Source organism: Mustela erminea, chromosome 14 (assembly GCF_009829155.1).
Source record: "Mustela erminea isolate mMusErm1 chromosome 14, mMusErm1.Pri, whole genome shotgun sequence".
Taxonomy (NCBI): Eukaryota; Metazoa; Chordata; class Mammalia; order Carnivora; family Mustelidae; genus Mustela; species Mustela erminea.
In genome coordinates, this window is record NC_045627.1 from 90899409 (window position 1) to 90912309 (window position 12901).

Genomic DNA, 12901 nt, shown 5'->3' on the forward strand with positions numbered 1-12901 from the left:
CGTGCAGGGGTGCGCGGGAGTCTGCTTCCTGCTCAGTTTTGCTGTGAACCTGAAACTGCTCTAAAAATACGGTCTGTTTAAAAAATAGAAAGACTCGCTCTTCTGTAACCCGTGTTTGTCGATGCCGAGGGCAGGAGGCTGAGGGGCTCTTACCTCACTCCCTTCTCGCTCCCAGGCCTCGCTTCCTGCTTTCCTGGCTCGGCAGTGGATGTTTATCGCGGTCCTTGAGCACGTGCTTGTGGGGATTCTCCGGGCCTCTCCAGAGAAGGTCGTGTCTGCACCTGCCAGGCAGCTGGGGGCACCTGGTGGGAGCCGCCTCACAACCAGCTCGGCCTGCCGTCCTTGGTGACATTTGGGTCATCTGCTGTGCAAGGACCTGTCTGTGGTCACCACTCCCCGGGGCAGGGGCTCCCCGCTCTGATCAAGGCAGCCGCCTCTACAGTCTCTGGGGGTGGGGGTGCGTTGTGGGTGCCCTGAGGGCTCAGGCATGGGTGGGTGACCAGCACACCCCACGCGGCCGCGAGCACCGGCTTCTCTCCTGCCTTCCTCACCCCAAGAGGCTAAGGAGCAGAGTTCAAGTGCAGCCGGCGGCCACCTTCTTAGGAAACTGCTTCGGTTCTTCGGTAACCCCTTCTGTCTCAGTGTGGGAGGCCCTGGGATTCCTCATCTCGCCATTTTGCTGTTTCGAGTGGAGGGTGAGTTAGTTCTGACTGACCTCGCCAGCCGCCGTCCGGTTAAGTTCTGGAATCCCTCCTTGGCCCCGTGGAGAACAGGAGAAGGTCCGGAGCTGTCGGCTTCTGTCCAGGCGGATCCGGCCACAGGACGCAGGCAAGACTCAAAGCCTGAGGCCACATTGTTGTGGTTTCAAGTCCGCTTTTGGAATGACCAAGGGTGCCCCAGGACGCTTTACTCTGTGAACCTGGAAGAGGATGTGGAGTGGGGAATCCACATCACGGAATAGTTGCTAATCCCAGCGCGTGAGGCCGGTGTCAGCCATGGTCTCAGGGACCACGGGGTCCCCGGGATCCAGGTCCCAGCCTGAGGCGCTGACCTCGGTGAGCTGAAGTCGGAACAGAACTAAGGGGCAGCCCCACAGAGGGCACCCAAAAGACCGTTCCCATGGGACGGGGCAGCTGCCCCTGGAAGCGGAGGGCCTGGTCCTGAGGCCTTTCTCCTGCTGCGGAGGGCACGGGCCGGGGAAGGTTCTGCACCGCTGCGCTCGCGCGAGGAGGGCAGGCCGCCCCCCGGGGGTGGACGGAGGGTGTTCTGGGCACTCCTTGGGGTGGTTCCTCCGGGACTGCGGGGGTCCGTGTTGCCGGTTTTACTTCTGCAGGAACCAGAGCCGCTGTTCTGGAGGCCGGACTCCCGACCGGGAGCCGACAGCAAATCCCTTCCTCAGTGGGGACGGTTCACTGGCGAAGAGACTGCTGTGCGCGGCGGACACAGGCGTTTCCCTCAGAGAAACTGGCTTGGAAAATGCCATGAATCAATTAAAATTCAACATCTTTCTTTTGCCAACATTTGGGAGGAAATTAAAGCAAAGCAGGCTTTGCCAAAAACCTGTAGGCCACGATGGCACCGGGGCCAGAGGGACGACTGAGGGGAGCCAGAGGCGCTGGTGCCCGTGAAGGGGCTCGTGGGCTCTGAGCCGGGGGCGCTGGTGCCCGTGAAGGGGCTCGTGGGCTCTGAGCCAGGGCGCCACGCAGGCTTCTCGGAGCCACGGGGGCCGCCGCACGCTGTGGTTTGAATTAACGCTGCCTCTCCTTTCACAGTCTTCAGTTCTGTCTGACCGTGGAGCCAGGTCAGCGGGAGGCTGACGAGCTGTGGCCTCATTCTCTCCATCGGGGCGGACGGCCCGCCGCACGGCCAGACCAACCCCGGGGCTGCAGGGACCCGGTCACTGTGTCTCTCCCCTTGGGGCTCGCAGTCCGCTCACCCCTCCCCTGCAGGCCCGCTGGGACAGTCTCCCGCAGGTCTGTGGGGCCGCTCCCTGCACGGCACGGGCGCGTGGTGCGGCCGTGTGTTCTCTCGGCTGCCGGCCTTGTCCCCCGGGTCCCGGCCGGCCCGCTGGTGGTCCGCCGCGGCCGGTCTTCCAAAGTCTGGCTGGAGAGCCGGAAATCTGGGTCCGGTCTGGTCTCCCCGCTCCTGGGGCGGCGGGACTCCCCTCGTCCGTCTGAGCCTGGGCTTCTCCGAGAAGGAGGGTGGGGCCGAGGGAGCCCAGGGCGCTGCACCCGCGGGAGGCTCTCATCCCGCGGCCCGCCCACCTCGTGCACGTCCAGTCCCTCCGCCACACTGGACACTTCCTCCTCGCCGCTCCTTACAGAGGAACCGTGGGAAACTCAAAGGCCTAGTGCCCTTGCCACCCCCCCCGAAGAGCCCCCAGAACCAGACCTCACACCGTGGAAAGCCCCTTTGGAGTCCGTGGTTCCTGGGAGCAGCTGGGGTCACGGGCGCTCCCCTTTTGAAAGCCACGGATCAAGACCCAAACGAAATTCGAAATCCGGCTGCGGGATCCCGGCTGCGCGTGTGCATGCAAGCCTCCCCCAGGATGGGCATGTGGCTCCCGGGGGCTTCGCCAGCGCCACACGGCCTGAGGCTGAGAACTGTGACGTGGACATGGCCCTCAGTACCCGCGTCCCGCCGCACACCCCGCCTGGACGGCTGGTTCTGTGCCCAGCCGCTCAGCTCGGTGTTTAGTCTCCCCGGCAGTGCGGGCGGGGGGCGGGCTCGGCTCCACCAGGCCCAGTGTGTCATCGGAGCCGTACCGGAGCAGGAATGGACAGCGGGACGTGCGGCAGGACAGCGGGCACCCGGGCACTGCCTCGCCGGCTCACGTCAGGACTGATGAGACAAGGACACAGGTGCCCAGCACGGGCTCCGTGAGCTGGCGGTCAGCCGTCCCAACCGGAGACGTGCACGGGGTCCTGCTCAGATCCTCTGCCTGACGGCTGGTCACCTCCTCCTCCTCAGCCGGCCTGCTGGGCCTCGGGCTGGGCCCCAGCGGGCTGAACAAGGGCAGCTGTGTCCGGTGTTGATGACCCTTGTGAACGGGGCGTTGTCCACGGTCCCAGGGACGAGGGCGCGCGACGCCCCGCGGCATGAATGATGGTATTCTTCGCTGTGGCTTTGGATTAAACACGCTCATTAGCCCCGAGCACAATGGGCCCGTGTTCACGCTGCACACCGGGCCACAGCAGGGGGAGGGCTCAGGACGACCCACCCAGAGGAGCGCGGGGTTGGGGGCGGGTGCTCACTGCGAGGCAGGAGAACCGCTCACCTGCCCCTGGGGCCGTGCGCCACACAGGCCCACCACTGATGGAGGGCCGGACGCAGGTGACTCAGGGCGGTCCGTCCCTGCAGACCCCTGACCCCTGCGGGCAGGGCTGCCTCCCATGGGAGAAGGCTCTGCGTGGCTCCCAAGGGGACAACAGCCGGGGCAAGCAGCTGGTGTCTGCGGCTGGGGCTTACGGCTCTAGAAGGAGGCAGCAGGCGGGTCGCGTCCCTGCAGAGCGCGCACAGGTGTGTGGGCGCGGGTGGGGTCGGGGCAGGAGGCCGGCCGGCGCTGTGCGAGCACCCCTTCCTGGGCGCCTGGGGACAGGATGCGCTCTGCGTGCGTCCAGTCCTGTGCTCCTGCGGCATGCGCTCCGACGTGGGCGTGTGAGGGGCCCCGGGTCGCTGGAACTTCGCAGCTGATCTCAGGAAAGGTTTGGCTTTGGGTCTCGCCGCATCCTCCCAGCCCAGAGGTGCAGGGGCTCGGGCACGCGGTGCCGCCCGTGTTCCATTCTCCGGTGCGCGTCCCCAGGCTCCCCACGCACTGGCGGGCAGGAGCGGTTCCCCGGCGGGTGCGGCAGGGCGGGAACGGCCCACTCTGCTTGCTTCGGGAGGGCAGCCCTCTCCTGCCTGCTTCTGACCGGCTGCGCGCCCGCGACCGAGGGATCCGGTTTCCCGCCCCACGACTCGGCGGCAGGCGGCAGGGCTTTCCTCTGGAAGGCTATGTGGTGCGGGGACAGTCTCCAGGTTCCCAGGAAAGCGCGCGCGGCGAGGTCCCTTGGATGGCGTCCGTGCTGCACCTGCCAGGAGACATTTGTCTCCAGCAGTGAAGGGTCCGTCTGCCTCCAGGGGAAGCAGGGATTGCCAGACTCTGCCGGAGCTGGGCCGCCGCCCTGAGGATGAAGGTGGGACTCTTTCCTTGTCCGGGTCGAGAGGGACCCGACCTCTCCAAGGCTCATGTGTTCTCGAGGAAAGACAGGACAGGACAGTGTCTCAGGCGGTACCTGTGGCCACGTTCGAAGGCCAGGCTGTCCTGGTGTCCACGGCGGCCGCAGCTCTGCCGTGTTTGTCCCTGTCCGGGCTCTGCATGGCCCTGTCCTGGGGCCTGGAGGACAGTCCCTCTGGTGTCTGACCTCAGCCCGCAACACAGCCGCCTGCCCCCTCGGAGAGGAGCGAGAGTGAAGCGGAGAGTGGGAGCCGGGACCCCTGGGGCCCGTCCTCCGGCCAGGCTCACCCACTGGGCGGCAGATCCCCGGAAGCTGACTTTTCCCAGGAGAACCAGAGGGGAGCTGAGACGTTGACATTTTGTTCAAAGCTGTTTGTGTCAGGGCAGATGGAGCTGCAGTTTGGGAAGCAAATGGAATTGCTGGCAAGGTGGCCTTGAAGACGCCCCAGGGGACATTCCTTACAGCCCCCGCCCAGGACACGGTGGGGGTGGGGCGGGGGAAAAGGGGCCAGAGTTGTCTCCAGCCCATTCTAGAGGGAGAGAGCAAGGCGGGGGCGGGGGTGGGGCATCCCTCTGGGGTCAGAAGACTGCGTGGAAATCCGGAGCTGTGACCTTGGGTCTGCCGCCAGGGGCTGGGTGGGCAGGGGCGTGTGCCTGCCTGAGGCCCCCACTGTCACTGTCGTGCCCACGGGGGAGGGGAGAGCAGACAAACCTTCACGGAGGGGAGCTGAGACTAAGACCCGGGGAGGGGTGCTCGGACCGCGAAGAGCCCCCCCCGGAGGGACTCCGAGCGGGTCCCCACCCGCACTGAGAGGTGACCTTGTCGGTCCCTCCTCACTCAGAGTGGGAACATTTTAGGGAGACTTTGTAGAGCCAAGTCTGTGCTTCTCCCGGGTTTAGGGGCTTGAAATGATGGCACCGGACCCCCCAGCCAGGAGCAACGGTAAGATGGTTTTAATCTGAGAAACAAGCCGTTGGAGTCCGCAGCACGCGCGATGCTTCGTGGCAGGCTGTGGGGCGTTTTCCTTCAAGACAGAACGAACAGGGAGGGGAGATGCTGGTTACCATGGCTTCTCCCCTGCCCTGGAGTCCTGCCCTGCGGGGGCTCGGGACAGACTTCGAAAGCTTAGAGATTGGGAAGGAGAACTTCCCGTGTCTGGAGACGGTAGAAGCCGACGCTCAGAGCTCGGAAGAGGTTTCTGGACGTTGCCCGCAGCAGGTCAACATAGAACATCGGTAACGGGGCGCGTGACTGCTCCGTCGGTGGCTCTGGTGACTCTTGATCTCAGAGTCATGAGTTCAAGCCTCACGTTGGGTGTAGAGATTACTTAAAAATAAAATCTGAGGAGCACCTGGGTGGCTCGGGGGGTAAAGCCTCTGCCTTCGGCTCGGGTCATGATCTCAGGGTCCTGGGATCGAGTCCCGCATCAAGCTCTCTGCTCAGCGGGGGAACCTGCTTCCCCCTTTCTCTCTGCCCGCCTCTCTGCCTACTTGTGATCTCTCAGTCTCTGTCAAATAAATACATAAAATCTTTACAAATAAAATAAAATAAAATCTTAAGCTCATTCATGTTCCTGCGCAGCCAGTTTCTGCCCATGACGGTGAGGAAGGGGCAGTGACTGGGACGCACCCGTCGACACACCTGCGTGCTGGGGCACAGGATGAGGACCAGGAGGAGACAGACCAGACGTCGTGTAGACCCTTTTGGAGAAAATGGTCCAACTTCATTGAAACCTTGAAAACATGGAGAACTACACTAGTTCATGTCAAGACTCAGCATCAAGGCGATGTCTGCTCCCTCCCGGTCCCTCTGTCAGTTCGCCTCATTCCCATCAGGATCCAGACCGGGTTTCCGTTGGTCTGGACAAGCTAACAGAGGAGAATAAAGAGCAGGTTCGAGAAGCCCCAGGGCAGAGCAGACGAGCCTACGGGGCGTCCCAGGGCGATGAGACCCCAGACTGATGCTGGTGCAGGCGTCGGAGCCCGTGGGTCGAGTCCCCGGAGAGCAGCAAGCGGGCGGGTGAGCCCCCGAAGGACGACCAAACAGTCGGTCTTGCGCGTGAGAAAATCCGCTGAAAGTGAGCCTCAGGGGACGATCAATGCGTCAGGGAAGCATCTCTTGAGCAAGAAACAAACGGTCCCAGACAGAGTAGGATGGTTGGATCGGTTGAGTTCCGTGTTTCCGCGGGACGGAAGGCGAGGTTAACGTTGAACGAGACCAGCCAAGACTTCACCGACAAAGGGTTACTATCCAGACTACAGGATGGCCTCCCCCGCGGCAACCAGGGACAAGTAAGGGCCGGGACGAGGGTGACAGGAGGGGCCGCGGATCACGGGCGCAGACACGAGAACTGCAGTTGCCACGTCACCTCCCGGGGACCTGGGGAAGCAGCGAGGCCTACAGCAGGGCCCCCTCAGCCATCACGTGGACCAACGTCCCACCGCGGGGGACAGGGGTTCGTGAGGGTCAGTCCCGGATGCCCGTGCCCACCCGCCGGCCCTGCCCCGCTAGGTGCACGCCCGCAGCCATTGGCACAGATGCACATCGGGTGCCCCCGAGGCTGGGCTCGCCGTGAGCAGCGGCCGCGGGACGTGGGGCAGCAGCGGGCGCATGGGGGAGGCCGGGCACAGCAAGCTCTCCGGTGGGCCGCAGCAAGCAGCCTGGGAAGGAAGGCGGAAGCTGGAGGCGGGGGCGGAGGTCAGACCCGGGCCCTCCGGGGACCTGGTGAGATGGCGTGTGGCAGTGACCCTTCCACAGAGAAGAGACTGGAGATGCCCCGGCTGCCCCCAGAAAGCCCTCGCCAGACAGTCCTCTGCGCCGTGGGCAGAGCGGCCCAACCTGGATGCTCAGCCTCGGTTTCTGAGACCTTCGAGCTGGGGTGGGAGACGACGGGGCGGCTCCGGAGGCCGAGTCAGACCAGCTCCTCCGGGAGCCCAGGAGGGCGGCTGTTCCCTTGGGCGCACCCTCTTTCGTTCTGTGAACTCCCTACACGCGCACACGCGACCGCCGTCGTCAGGAAACAGGTGCTACTGGATGAGCAAACTGCTCCTGGAGTCCTGTGAGTCAGCACCGCTCTCCGTGCCCCTCCCCGTCCCCTCCCCAGCCCTCTGGGGACTTTGGAGGGGACACCGTCTCCCGCGGGGGTCTGTGCGAGGACGGTCTGCGGGGACATGCTGGTCACAGCGGTGAAAGGCCTGTCGGTAGGTCTGTGCATGTGCATAAGTTGGAAGATGAAAGTGGTTGTTTTTATTCTAAGAATAAACACATATTCAGTGTTTTTAAAAGTGTGTGCACAGGAAGACAAGGAGCCAGAAGTCAAGTCCTGGAGGTCGCATCCCCTGGGGACACTGCCGCTTCGTACTTTGCTGTACACGCTCCAGTTTTTCAGTGACACACGCACACACACATGCACGCACGCACACACACGCACACACACACGCACACACGCACGCGCACACACGCACGCACACACACACGTTCTTGCACCTTTGCGCTGTGTTAAAATACACGTGACACAAAACTTGCCGTCCATTTCCGTGGTGTTTCATGCAGGCGCAGCATCGTGCCCCGGCCCCGCCGTCCACCCCGTCCACCCCGTCGCTCTGGTCTTCTGGTGAACCTGGAACTCTGTCCCCATTAACACCCAGCCCCCACCGCCCTCCCCTGCCCCGGCGCCCATCTTCCAGCTTCTGTCTCAGTGACCTTGACTTGAGGGCATCCTGTGAGCCGAACCACAGGACATTTGTGTCTGCGCACTCAGCATGGTCCCCGGGGAACCCCCGCTCCTGCGCGCGTCGGAGCCGCCTTCCTTTTTGAGGCCAAATAGGGTCCCACCGCCGGGAGGGCTCGTCCGCTCACCCATCAGCGGCACGTGGGCGGCTCCCGGGCTGTGGCTCCGTGGCAAGCGCCGCTGTGAACACGAGGTTCCGCGTGGAATGAGCGGTTCTGCCGTGACCCCGCGTTCACCGCGGGAGGACCCCCTGCGCTGCTTTCCACGGCAGCCGCGCCGTGTCCCACCAGCCGTGGACGCCGCTCCATCTCCCGCATCGCCGACAACACTTGGTGTTTTCTCTAGTTCGTTCTTTATGACGCAACCATCCCAGGGAGCGTGCGCGGCGTCGCGGGGCTGTGATCTGCGTTTCCCTCGTGATGAGCGCGTGGAGCGTCTTTCCAGGAGCTTCTCGGCCCTCCGTGCGCCTTCTCTGAAGGGTCCGTGCGAGCCCTTTGCTCCTTCCTGACCAGTCGCTTGTCTCCTCGTGCTGAGTCGTGGGCCGGCTCTCTGTGTTCTGGGGACTGACCCCTCATCAGATGCCACATTTGCCAATATTTTCTCCCGCTCTGTGGGTTGCCCTTTTACTCCGGGGATAGTGTCTCTTGATGCACCAAATCCTCAGATTTTCACGAAGCCCAGTTCCTTTGGTGTCATAGCCAAGAAATCATCGCCGAGTCCAGAGCCACGACGCTTTGGACCCATGTTGTCTTGTCGGAGCTTTGTTGTCCTGGGTCTCGCGTTAGATCCTGGATCTAGATCACTTACTTCCCGCATGCGGCACCGGCATCACCTGTCGTCACCCCTTGCGTGGGGACGTCCAGTTTCCAGCACCGTTTGTTGAAGAGACTGGCCTTCCTCCGTCGAATGGTCTTGGTTTCTTGTCAGAAGTCTTTGGCCACATGAGCAAGGATTTCCTTCTTGGCTCCCTATGCTTTCTCTCTTTAATGCACACACTTACTTTTTGACATAGCAATGTGATCGCGTTATACAAACTGGCTTTTTACTACTTACTTATTTATTTACTAAGATTTTATTTTTAACTAATCCTTACACCCATCATGGGGCTTGAACTTACAACCTCGAGATCCGGAGTCTCCCACTGCGCCCCCGGGGCCAGCCAGGTGCCCGCACACACACGTCCTCCCACATGGGTGGGTCTCGACCAGCCGGGTTCCGCCGGTGCCCCGTGTGCTGGTGGACACGTGCCGTCCATGGTGCCGGCTGTCTCTGTGCGGACACCAAGCACGCTGCCAGCTGTTGGTGTTCTGTGGCAGCGACGTTCCCATAATCGTCCGAAACGAGCCGCATCTGAAGCTGTGAGAGCGCTGAGCGGCGCAGGGCGCGTGTGTAAGAGTGTGAAACACTGTTGTTCTACCATTTCCTTGGGCGCCTTTCTAGGCGTCACTTTGCTGAGTTCATGGCCGTGCCCCGCCCAGAGTGCCTCTCCCTCCGGCTGGGGGAGCAGCCGCCCTGCGACACGGGTGCGGGGCTGGAACAGGCCCCACGAGCGTTAGCATCATCTCGGGGCACCATCGTGGGCCCTTCCGCACGGGTGGGGCTTGCACCTGGTCTCCGGTCCCCGGGCCAGCCCAGCACCTGCCAGCTGTGTGGCCGCGGGCCGGCTACCCGGTCTCTGTGCCTCGGTTTCCTCACCTGTGCAGGAGAGACGGCGGTGGCAGTTAGCCGGCGGGGCGGTGGCGACTGGAGCGGGTCGGTGGCTGGAAGAGCTCGGGAGAGGCCGGCGGAGTGTTCTCACTGCTGTGGGAGGCACGCGCCAGCGTTCGCCGGGACGACTTGGTCGTGGCTCTCACTCACAGTCACGCGGGGGGACCAGTGCAAGTGCTAATGCAAACCTACAACTCCCACATTCTCACCATCATACTGGATGTTACTGGCTTTTACTCTGTGGGTTCCTGCTGGAATGATGCCCGCTGGGTCTAGGATGGGGTGAAATTTGGACATTTGGGTCCGTGTTGGAGGGGTGGGGCGGAAGGGCAGGGCGGGTGCAGGGCAGGCTGGGAGCAGAGGGCCAGGGAGGGCCCTCACTGGCCGAGGATCGGGCCCTAACTGGGGAGAACCACGGCCGGGAGCCTCTTCCCTCCTCCCCTCCTGGTTCGAGACCCCCCCGTGCGGCTGTGGCTAGGGTCTTGGGCAGGGCAGCGACCAGCCCCGGTGGTAATCGTGGTAATCGGTGCCTTGATCCAATCAGGTGCTGTTGCTAAGCGCCCAGCAGCCTGCAACTTGTAGGGCCTGTGTTTTCTCTAGAGCCGGCCTGGGGCACTTTGCTTCTCCCGAGCTGCGCTGGGGGATTCTGCGGTGCGACGGACCCGGAGGGCTCGTGTGTCCCTCGCTCTGCCACGGGCGCTGGACCTACTAGCCGGATGCATTCCTGTGTTTTCATTCCTTGGGGCTTAAGCACAGTCACCCTTCCAGCATCTCAGCATTTAAGTGAAACAGCCTTCCGGAACGGACGTGCCTGCCTGTTACGGACCTTGCAGCCGCACGAAATCCAGGGGTTTTCCAAGGACAGGGGGATTGAAATGGTGTCGGGAAGCCGCCGGCCGCGGGGGGCGAGCTCCAGGGGCGGGACTCTGGGACCGAGGCCCCCCCTCCCCGCCTTCCCCACCTGTTTGCCCCTGAGGACTGAGGGGAGCGGCCGGGGCCTAGGATTCCTCCTGCTGTGCACACGGAGAGAAGTGGCTGCTGGGCCGGGCGGGGCAGACCGCCTCCTCCCCCACCCAGGAGCCGTGGACACGGGCTGGGGATGGAGCGCGGGGCTGGGCGTTCCTGAGGAGCCTGTCCGGGAGGAGAGCGAAGAGATCGGCCGCTGCTTGGAAACGCGGAGGAGCCGGTCCCTCCCCCGACGCCCGATGCCGGCTGGTAAATTCCGGCTGAGAAATCAGAGCGAGCGCGCGGTGCTGAGTCATGGAACCCGGGAGCGGGAGCCGGACGCAGGCCACCGGCTGAGTCTCGGAGCCTGAGGCATCCGCAGGAGGCAGCAGAGGTGAGAGCAAGGGGCGCAGGGCTGCGGCGGGCAGGGTTTCTGTTCTGGATGCTGCAGGGGCTCCGCGGCTTTCCGCCTGGGCCCCAGGTCTCCGTGCAGGGGCTGCCTACACCTCAGTTCGCCTCTCTGTTTGGAGGCAGACCTGCGCCGCTGGAAGTGAACGGGATGGAAGAGCCGGTCGGCTCGGGGCCCTTCTGTCTGCGCTCCTGTGTGCACCCCGGGGAGGCCGGCCTGCTTCCCTCTGGGCAGTGGGGTTCTCTGCCTCAATGCTGGGGGGGGGATCCGGCCACGCCTTCAGGGCTGGCGTTTGCTCCCGTGGCCGCCGTGGGCTGCAGGACGGCCTGGCAGAGGCTTCGGCCTGTGCGGGTGCGCCCAGCGCCCCACGAACGCAGTGGCAGCACCTCCCTGTGCAGCTGGGGACCCCCGCTCACTCATCCCGGACGGGGGCGGCGGCTGCAGGGGACGCCTCCGGGCCTGGTTTTCTTGTTGAGAACCAGGCGTGTTGATGGCTCTGGTTCTTACCGCCCGTCCGCCCGGGGCGGGCTGGTGTCTTCTCTGTGACTCTCAGGACTCACGTTGTGTCCACCGACACCACTTCTTGTGCGAGGAACTTGGGTTTGGGGGAAACCACAGCTTGTTACACGTTTCGCTTTTATATGTAACACGTGCTGCGTGTTTCCCACGGTTTGCCTGGGCGAATGCAGGGCGGCCCCTCCGTGGCTCGGTTTCCCCCGGCGCTCTGGGAGACTGAGGGCAGGCAGGGCTGCGGCGGAGAGAGCACTCCAGGGAATTTGGCAGCACGCGGGCGGCTGGGCCCCGACCTCATCCGGACAGCAGTGTAAGCGCTGGCCATGTGGACCCACGGCCCTGCCCGTCAGCAGAGCCGAGCTGGCAACACAAACCCAGACCCGAGTTTACCAGAAGATTCTCCACGGTCTGAGCCCTTGAACAGGTCAGCCGCGGCGGGGGTCACGGGCGAGCAGGTCAGGCCAGCGTGGACCCTTGCCCCCAGGTTCCAGGTGAAAGGTCGGCTCTGTCTGCGGTTCTCAGGGGCCTCGGAAAGTCTAGTAGACGGCGGTGCGTGCGCCCTTGCGGCTGGGCGTGCGGCCGAGGGTGCGGCTGGGGGTCAGGACGGCGGACCCGTGTCCGGGTTTCCTCTTCCGCGATTCCTGCTGCTCTGTGGGCACCTCCTCCCCGGACACGGGCAAGGAGCCCACTGTTCCCACGGCCACGCAGCTGCCCCTAAGGGCCCACTGCTCGGAGGACCCCGCGGGATGTCCGAGCTGCTGGGAAGTATCCCTGCAGCCGGGCCACTAGGAAGGAGGAGACAGGACTGTCCGCCCACGGACTTTGGAACAAGCTGCTCTAAGAGCTCACGGAGGCTTCGTGCCGACCGCGGCTTCTGTGCACTGGGCATTCCATGTGGGACAGACGCCACACCTTTTGACTTCTCTCCTGCCCAATTTCCAGACCCAGGAGCTGCGTGGACGCCGGAGCAGCCCTCCGCCGTGCAGAGACACGGTCTTTCTGGAAACTCCCCGTCTTCCTGCGCAAACTGCGTGGGCGCCCGTGTCCTGTCTCGGGTGTGGTGCCGTGGGTCCAGCCCCCGGGCAGGTGCTCAGGAGCCCCGGGAGGAAGCCGGCCTTCGTCGGCCACACAAGACAGAGAGTGGCGGGTCATGGTCATCGCTCTGGCGCCCTTCCCCATGGCCCTGGTGACAACACTTAGTGACAGCTCCTGGGTGGCTCGGATGGTTAAGTGTCTGCCATTGGCTCAGGTCGTGATCTTTGGGTTCTGGGATCGAGTCCCGCATGGGGCTCCCGGCTCAGCTGGAAACCTGCCTCTCCTCTGCTCGTGCTTCCTCTCGGTCTCTGTCTCAAAGGAGTAAATAAAATCGTAAAAAGAAAT

The 12901-nt window shown here is 63.7% G+C and overlaps 1 protein-coding gene across 17 annotated transcripts in view; it reads left to right on the plus strand.

Moving 5' to 3' along the window:
- JAKMIP3 (Janus kinase and microtubule interacting protein 3) overlaps positions 1 to 12901 on the plus strand; it is a 97108-nt gene that overhangs the window by 11225 nt on the left and 72982 nt on the right. For 14 of the 17 annotated variants that reach the window (XM_032313105.1, XM_032313111.1, XM_032313110.1 and 11 more), the window contains exon 1: positions 10655 to 10993. The exons of the other annotated variants lie outside the window; for them this stretch is intronic. The gene's annotated coding sequence lies outside the window, so the exon portion shown is untranslated. Of the gene's footprint in view, positions 1 to 10654; positions 10994 to 12901 lie in introns of those variants that run through there. 17 annotated transcript variants of the gene reach the window in all.